The sequence below is a fragment of the Adiantum capillus-veneris genome, chromosome 30, assembly GCF_014529385.1.
Source record: "Adiantum capillus-veneris isolate H3 chromosome 30, ASM1452938v2, whole genome shotgun sequence".
Classification (NCBI taxonomy): Eukaryota; Viridiplantae; Streptophyta; class Polypodiopsida; order Polypodiales; family Pteridaceae; genus Adiantum; species Adiantum capillus-veneris.
The window spans coordinates 3,883,762-3,892,689 of NC_140960.1; the positions used below are offsets into that span (position 1 = coordinate 3,883,762).

Sequence of the window (8,928 nt, forward strand, 5' to 3'; positions counted from 1 at the left end):
CATTGTGGATGTAGGTCTTGCCTTCTAGGGATAGAGAGGATGTTTCAAGTTCTAGTAGTTTTCGGTGCTAGAGTTGTTTTGCCTTACCCATTGAGCAACCTTGTTGAGATTGTAGAGCTACACAATGGCACTCCTTGATTCTACTATGTCTCAAATTTTCCATTACCCCATAGATTTGCTCATCAAAAACGGTAAAATTAGCAGATTTGGTTTGCAGGTCACAACAAGATCCCTACGTAAACATCTTGTGCCGGAGGAGAATGAAATAGATAGTTTGCTTACAGAGAAGAACATCTTGGGAGGTGTTGTTGGCGAGTCATTCTTGTCAGTTTGCTTGTGCTTGAGATTTCCTAGCAATGTTGCTGTTTGTTGCTCAAGCCCTTTAGACTTCTCAAAACAGTGGTACTAATGTTGGCCACTTTTCACACACGCTCCTCTCTCAGACAAGCCCGTCTCTGCCGCAGGCTCAGCTTGAGCGGCATCAGGAATCTTTTGCAAGTGTTTGTCAAATTTCAGAAGTTCGTAATTGCGAGAGGCCTGTGCGGAACAGGCCTTCCAAAAATTGTCCGAGGCCCCCCTTGGGAGAAGGCCGCGGACGGGGTTTGGAAATAGTTTTCAACCAGCAATTGACGCGTCTCGGGAAACCCTCATTAACTGCGTCATTGCCCCAAGCGCAAAGATGAGTTTACACAGGGGGTTTTGAAGCCTTATATACCTGCTTAGGATTGCGCCTTTGCATATGGGATTATAAGAAACGTTCTCCATCCACACCACACCCTAAGGATTTTTAAACCAAAATGCTTAAAACGTGCGCTGCCTACTTGAAAGATGAGAAGGCTCTATCTAAGAGGAAGGAAGTTGACTCAGCGCTTGGGAAACATTCTTTGTGGAGTCAGCTTTGGAACCTTTTCACACGTATATAAGCACGCTAACTCTAAATTTGAGGGGGATAATCGCACTACAAATCTTATATTATAACTAAAAATTCCATAATTTGAATTGGCTTGAGAACCTTCTTGCCCAAATTTGAGCAGGCCATTTTTCATTTTGAACAGGCTTTGGATAAAGCAAACTTATCTTTTCCCAAGCCCTGAGTTGACTCATGTCGTAGCTCTAACTCGCCCTCCTCTAGCCTCAACACATAGAATAAGCTTAGGCTAGAATTCCTTGAAAGATGAGAAGGCTTTAGCTAAGAGGAAGGAGGCTACACGCTTCCTGGAGCTCTAACCCATCCTCCTCTAGTCGTAGCACATGGAATAAGCCTAGGCTAGCCTTACTTGACTCTCTATCCAAATCGTGTCCTATCATGTTTTGTCCAACCCTCCCTTCCCCTGTCGCATTATAAATAACGAGGCTAAGGGGAGGGACAATCAAGTCACCCCTCCCATTTTAGTGTTTCCACCACATAGAATAAGCCTAGAGAGAGCCTTAGTTTCACAAATCTCTCTTTAAAGCGAGTGACCTAAGGTGAAACCCATACATGACCTAAATGCTAGTAGTCACATGCTCGCCATTACAATAAGCAATCATAGCCTATCCGAATCTCTACTCATCAAGCCTTTTAAGCCATCAAGTTTGTTTCGATGTTGAATCCCTTAATTGTTGGGTGCTAAAACAAGATTTCCAACTACGTGTAACGAGTAGTGACCTAATTTGCATACTGCATGGATAATAGCATAAATCTTCCTTTCATATGTTAAAAAATGTTGTTGAGCTATGTCCATCTCCTTGCTTGCAAAAGTTGTCAGCCTACCATCTTATGTTAGCACCGATAATTTCTTTTCCATATTTTAATTTAACTAATTCAATGCCATCCCACACATAGAGAAAGGTTTGCATGCAGTGAAAATGATTCACCATTTGTTTTCATTGGCCCACTTGCCTCACTTTTATGTCTTAACTCTGTAGCTTCCTAGAATTAATGCTTGAGATTCCAAGGAGGTTCTAAAGTTCTCTATATCCACAAAGATGGGAGAGGAATTGGTGTGATTGCCTACCTCTTCTACTATGTCTACGTGCAAATGCAAAAGGTGATTGAGCAGGGTAAGTTGGGTGATCGAGATAGAGAGAAAATGCGAGAGATGGGAGTGAGAAAAATTGGGGAAGAGGGTAATATGGGGGACGGGGGTTTTCCATTTTTCCATGAAATTAAAGATTCCAAAGGAATCTACGAAGCTAAGTAATGGGTTTTGCTAGAGTAGAGCCAGTAGCTGAGCATTTTAAGCATGTAATGTAATATGCTTGCAATGGAAACAATTTGTCATGGTATCTTTACAATAATTTTATATTGCAAACATGTTTCAAAAGGTAGACCCAGATGGAAATTTTATGCTTGAAGAATGGTTTTACTCTTTGCAAATCACTTGACAATTTTTCTTAGATGTCGATACCACTGGATTTTATCCCCAACGACAATCAAACCATTGCATGCAATTTTGACACAACCCAATCTCACATTAAATCTAAGCATAACATGGTTTATGTACAACTTGCAATTTGGGGATTTGATATCCTAGCCAAACGATGAATCGTACACAAAAAAGAATAGAACTCATATGTGATGATTTTGCCACATGGGTCAACCTCATGCTAATATGGAGAAAACCAAAGGAGCTCAAGTAGAGGAAATGTATACTGCTACCAAGGAAGAACTACCTCATATTATATTTTGTATTTTACATTCTATTGAAAATCTAATCTAGTAATAATATGCACATTTGGATCTACCAATCTTATTTGAAGATGGATTACACTAGAGGATGGATTTTACAAGTGAAGTTATGAAAGATTATGCCAAGGTTGGAGCAATATGGTGAGGGTTGATGACCATACAGTTGAATTCAAAGAGGAGGTTAGAGCTAACAAAGAGGATACCTTTTTATGGATCGACATGGAGTGCAATATTTGAAAATTGCAAATCAGGACACTGTGGACTGAGGGGTTTGGAAGAACTAAGGAGGGACCATCAGTTTTAGAGTTAGAATGGTATGCCCAGATAGATGCCAAACCTCTAAAATGCATACCCACCGAGAACCCACGACTTGGATTTTACTCTTGGGAGGACAATAATGTCACGGATTCAATATGGATAGCTCATGCAAACTAGGGTAGTTGACACCCTTGAAAATCATGTTTATTTTCAAGATCAAGGAGAGAGGCCTAGTGGGCCTTCTCGTACACCTCTTGAGGGATTGTTGCAACAACAACTTTGTTACGATGACTCCAAAGGAGGTTGAACAGACTAAGTGTCAATAGGGCTACTCAATCTAGATCATGGGCATGAGATCTAAAGCAAAACAAAACATGGGACCAACAAAGAGATCATTTGGCAGTATGGCCAACCAATGGGGTAGTGCACCCCGAGGCAGCCACCTCAACAATGAGAATTGGGCGAGAGAGATGGAAACCACTGCAAACCAAGAAAGAACAGGTGACACCAAGACAAGAATAGGTCCACAAAGTCATTTTTGCCAAGCAATTGGTTTGCAGGCTTAGCTGGCCATAAGGGCATGTGTTGAACATAATCGTAGAGTCAAACCAATTGACTTCCAAAATGGGTCAAGAAATATAGTGGATCTAGTGATCCATATGACCATCTAGCAAGCTTCAGGTAGGTATTGAGAGCAATGAGAATAACAGACTTTCATACTTAGTTTGAAGGGTTTGGAATGACTCTGGAAGTTAAAGCTTGAACTTGGTTTCAAACCATACCTCCTAGATCCATTACGGATCTACCAACATTGGCAATTATATTTGTCATTCCTTGTTCAAAAATGGAAATCAAGCACAATATGATAGCATAAATCTATAGCTCTAACCAAAAACAAGGAGAGATTGTACAAGATTGTGTGAGTCGAATAAGGCAATACATTGACAGATTCCCAGAGTTGGAAATTCCAACTAAGGAAAGACTTGTCTCATTATTTCTAGATGGTTTACTCAATAAAGAGTTGCATGCAATCCTTTATAGCAAGAAGCATACAATTTAAGAAGCATGCAGTCTAGATGTTATAGACTTGGGGGATAAATGTGAGATCTTCAATGAAGAAAGCACTATTAAGGACACACAGAGTGAGCGTTGTTGGGGTATAGGCGTTTGTGCCTTGCCCGGCCGCCCAGAGTCTGGGCGCCCACTGACTTGTATACCTTATACATAGCATAAGTGTATAGGGGGCTGCTAACTCTTTGAGTCTCCCCACCCACATAGTGTGTGTCTCCTTCTCTCTCTCTCACTCCCCGTCTGTGGTGTGCTCCCCGATCCCCTTCAATTGGTATCAGAGCTATGGTGACCGCGGAGAGCACGACGGCTTTGAGAGCTTTGAGGCGATAGCTCGCTCGCTCTCGACGGTAGAGAGATTAAGAAAGCTTGGAAGCTTTGTGAGAATGCAATGGGAGCTTGTGAGCTCAGTTGAGAGTGATGTATGCTCTTGTGGAAGCTCAGAAAGGAGTGTGGAAGATTGTGTGTAAGTGAAGGTGCTACCCTAAAACTGTGTGCGCAGCAGCACAGTTTTCGGATTCGTTTTTCTCCTTGTAGAATGCAGATCTGAGAATTCTGTCTGAGTGGCCCATCCGTTTCAACATGGTCTACAACTTTGCAGAAGAAACTTTTTGCAAATTCCTCACCGTTTTGCTGATATTCAGCTCAGACTGACTGTATACAGAAATTCCAGATTTTCTGTTGTCGCATTGTGTGCGAGTTTGATGCACTTTTGGAAGCACGGGAGATGCTTGAAGTTGAGTGCATAAATTCTGAGCTGAAGATGCAATTGCAGCTTGTGTTAAGCTTGTGGTTTGAGGGTTTTTTGGTAGACTTGGGCAACGAAGTACGGAGGTGTTTACACACCACCGAAGCGGTCTCTTGAGAGACACAGGTTTTTTTGGAGCACACAGGTGGAGCTTCTTTCACTGGTTTTCACAGGATACTTTGGCAGTGATTTTGTGCTTGGATTCATGGTCTTTGCGGATGGTTTGCATATGGTTATGGCGCATGGTTGATGCCCATTATACATGCATTTTGACGAGCACTTTCAAGTGCCGGTGAGCTCTCTTGAGAGCATTGTTTTCGCATTGATCAAGTTTCCGGATTGCAAATCTTTTGGCTCTTGCTTATGCGCGGTCACTCCGTTGATGTACGTTGAGTGCGGATTGCCATTGTATGTGAAAATGTGGAGCCATTTTGGCATTTCTACTCATTGGCATTGAGTAGTGTTATGGTTTATGGTAGAGATTGTACTTGAGTTTTTGCTCAGTTTTCAGGGGAAATTCTGTCCGATTTTTCCCAAATTCTCGCCATAGTTTGTGATCGAGTGTTTACTCTCACTTTGACAGGTTTTGTCAGTTTGGACACAGTTTTGTGTTTTTGTATCCACTCTCGCAAGAGTGAGTTGTGTATCTTTCTTTGCTTGAGACAGTGGTTTGCTCTCAGGTGGGAGAGTCTTGTGATCTCGAGCATTGTTTGCCATAGTTTTGCAAAGCTTATGCATGTATATTGAGTGTAGTTTGATGCGAATTGATTGCTCATTGTATTGAGCTTGCAGGACAATGGTTATTTTGTGTTGATAGCCATTGTGCGTAAAACTCTGGCGAAATTTTCCCATGAGTTTTATGCGTATCATTTACGCGATCTAGGTAGAGATTGCAGGTTACACTCAACATTTGTGTGCGGTGTTCTCTACAGGTGGGAGATTTGTGCGTATGTATGCATCGATACCGCACAGTGTGGGCTTGGTGATTAGCTCACAGATTGCAGTGTGATACTAGAACAGGCGAGGCTTGTATTGACATTGCGGGAGCTCTATTTTGGAGTGTGTCTCACAGGTTTTACATTGTGTTTCTGGCCATATTTGTAGACAGTTTCCAGGTGTTGTTGGTGAGGTGGTTTTGCTTTCTAGTTTGTTACATTGTGCTCATGGCAAAGACAGGTGATCGATCAGATTGTGACCTCTCACAGATGCGCGTGTTTGATGGGTCAGACTTTGCGGCATGGAGAGAGTGTATGCTTGATGCATTGACACAGCGAGGGTTGAATCGACCATTGAGTGGTGATGCAGGTAGACCTTCAAACATGTCTGACGATCAGTGGCAGGAGCTAGAGGAGATGGCACTATCTACGCTCTCTTTGCACCTTGCGGAATCTGTATATGCTCTTGTTATGTATGAGACTACTTCGAGAGCACTTTGGCGCAGATTACATGATCACGGACTCGTGTGAGACATGTACATTCACGAGCACGCCAACAGGTGACATGTTGGTATTGTGGTCATTCTGGATATGCTCTTGTTATATATGAGACTACTTCGAGAGCACTTTGGCGCAGATTACATGATATGTATGATAGATCTGAGTCATCACGGACTCGTGTGAGACATGTACATTCACGAGCACGCCGACAGGTGACATGTTGGTATTATGGTCATTCTGGACACGTTAGACGGCGTTGTTTTCATCGTATGCGACATCGTAGGAGACATGGCAGTCTCAGAGATGTATGTAGTGATGCCATGGACTCAGTTGCTTTGACAGTTGAGGCACATGTAGTGTCGCAGTATACTAGTGACGGGGATGTCACTTTTACCTCGAGCTATGCACGAGATGCTATACATGTGGATAGTGCACTCCCTTCGCAGTGGTTGCTAGACGCAGATGCTATGTTTCATGTCACGCCACATCGTGCATGGTTTTGTAGCTATTCTAGCGGGATGCTTGGCAGTGTACGTTTGACCGATGGATCGGTGCATGCGATAGCAGGTGCAGGAGATGTGAGACTGTCATTACCGAGTGGTGCATCTTACTTGTTACGACATGTGCGCTATGTACCAGATTTGACAGTGAGTTTGATCTCGATTGGTCAGCTTAGAGATTGTGGATGTCAGATTTCGCTACGAGAGCGAGATTTTGTGATGCATTTGGGTTCGCTAGTGATTACGAGAGGTGCCAGGAGTGGTACAGGTTACCCATTGCATGTGGATCACGCGAGAGACGGTGTTGTCTCTGTGATCATGCAGCCAAGTAGAGAGCGAGAGAGCAGGCGAGTCTCTTTTGCTCATGGGTTGCAGGGTACTTTGCATGGAGTGCAGAGTAGTGAGCTTGTTGTGCACACAGTTGGGGCACGACTTGAGCAGTCACACAGAGAGGTGACAGAGTCAGACATGCATGCTTTGCTAGTGACTGAGCAAAGCTGAGAGTCAGTTGTGCGAGATACTTCTATGCAGGATAGACAGGTAGAGCGGTCTTGCTCTAGTGAGTCACGACAGGAGGACGTTGTGCAAGAGTCTATGCATACGGAGTTAGAGCATGAGAGCTCTAGTGAGTCACAGCAGATTGAGTGGTCATGTTTGCAGTGGATGATTGCAGAGGAGACTGAGATGTCAGCGATTATGCAGTCATTCCTTTCTATGCTCGACAGTGAGCATGGGGATATAGTTGTGCAGGATATGTCTTCCAGCAGACACCTAAAGCAGCTGGTGTGCTATGAGGTTGCACGACAGGTTGATGCGTCTTTTGTGGACAGTCAAGAGATGCATGTGGCTGACACGCCTTGTCAGTCAGAGATGCCTATTGCCAGGGATATATATGTTGATGCATGCTCCGTAGAGCTAGCAGGGTCCGCTAGCATTGCATCGGCATTCGGTGGTCTCATGTAGGAGATGTTGATCTTGAGACCGGATATCGCAGCTGCAGTGGGAGCATTTGCAGTTGGGGTTGTCAGTCGTTTGTTGACTGATGATGGCATAGTGCACGAGGGAGATATGCAGGTATTGCATACATACTTGCAGTACGTGTGCGGTACGTCTGGTGGTGTATGGACTTACACGGGAGCAGGACAGCCGGATGCACACGATCACAGCCAGCCAGTGGGCATCGGTTGAGAGCGGTTTTCTCTCACCTTTTGTAGTCTTTAGACTAGGTTCCCTTGCTTAAAGGCACAGTCGCCTTTAAGTGGGAGGTTGTTGGGGTATAGGCGTATGTGCCTTGCCCGGCCGCCCAGAGTCTGGGCGCCCACTGACTTGTATACCTTATACATAGCATAAGTGTATAGGGGGCTGCTAACTCTTTGAGTCTCCCCACCCACATGGTGTGTGTCTCCTTCTCTCTCTCACTCCCCGTCTGTGGTGTGCTCCCCGATCCCCTTCAATTGGGGTATAGGCGTCCGGCCGCCCAGAGTCTGGGCGCCCACTGACTTGTATACCTTATACATAGCATAAGTGTATAGGGGGCTGCTAACTCTTTGAGTCTCCCCACCCACATCGTGTGTGTCTCCTTCTCTCTCTCACTCCCCGTCTGTGGTGTGCTCCCCGATCCCCTTCAAGCGTTCCCCATCTACTAGGCTAGCAGTATAGGTAGAGCCTATAGTGGCAACTCCTATGAATGTTATTGAAGACACGCTCAAGCGCATGAATGATATGATGAGCAACATGTAAAGGATGCCAATGCGAGGGCTAAGAGAGGGTCCACCACAAGAGCAACCTATGGGACAATCCATACCATCTAAGTGGTGTGCCATTGAGGATAAACAAACAAACCATGAGAAAATTGAGTGTTATTACATGCCTAAATACGATAGAAATGTCCAATTTGTACTGATGAGTCAAGAAGACAACCTTGTTAGTAAATAGGACGTAGCTAAGTAGATAATTGAGTAGTTTACTTAATGGAAAGAGATAATTTTCACACATGAGAGATTATAGAGTAGAGAGAGAGAGAGAGAGAGAGAGAGAGAGATTATAGAGTAGAGAGAGAGAGAGCACACGATATACGTGATTCACCCAATGAGAGATTATAGAGTAGAGAGAGAGAGAGAGAGAGAGAGAGAGAGAGAGAGCACACATGAGAGATTATAGAGTAGAGAGAGAGAGAGAGAGAGCACACGATATACGTGATTCACCCAATGCGGGCTACGTCCACGAGAAAGCAGCCACTCAATGGCT

General features: G+C 44.1%; 1 non-coding gene across 1 annotated transcript; it reads right to left on the reverse strand.

The window, feature by feature from the left end:
- Window positions 1-535: 535 nt before the first annotated feature.
- Window positions 536-681, reverse strand: LOC147417457 (U4 spliceosomal RNA). Its single transcript, XR_015187369.1, has one exon. It is a non-coding gene; the product is annotated as a U4 spliceosomal RNA (small nuclear RNA).
- Window positions 682-8,928: the final 8,247 nt, after the last annotated feature.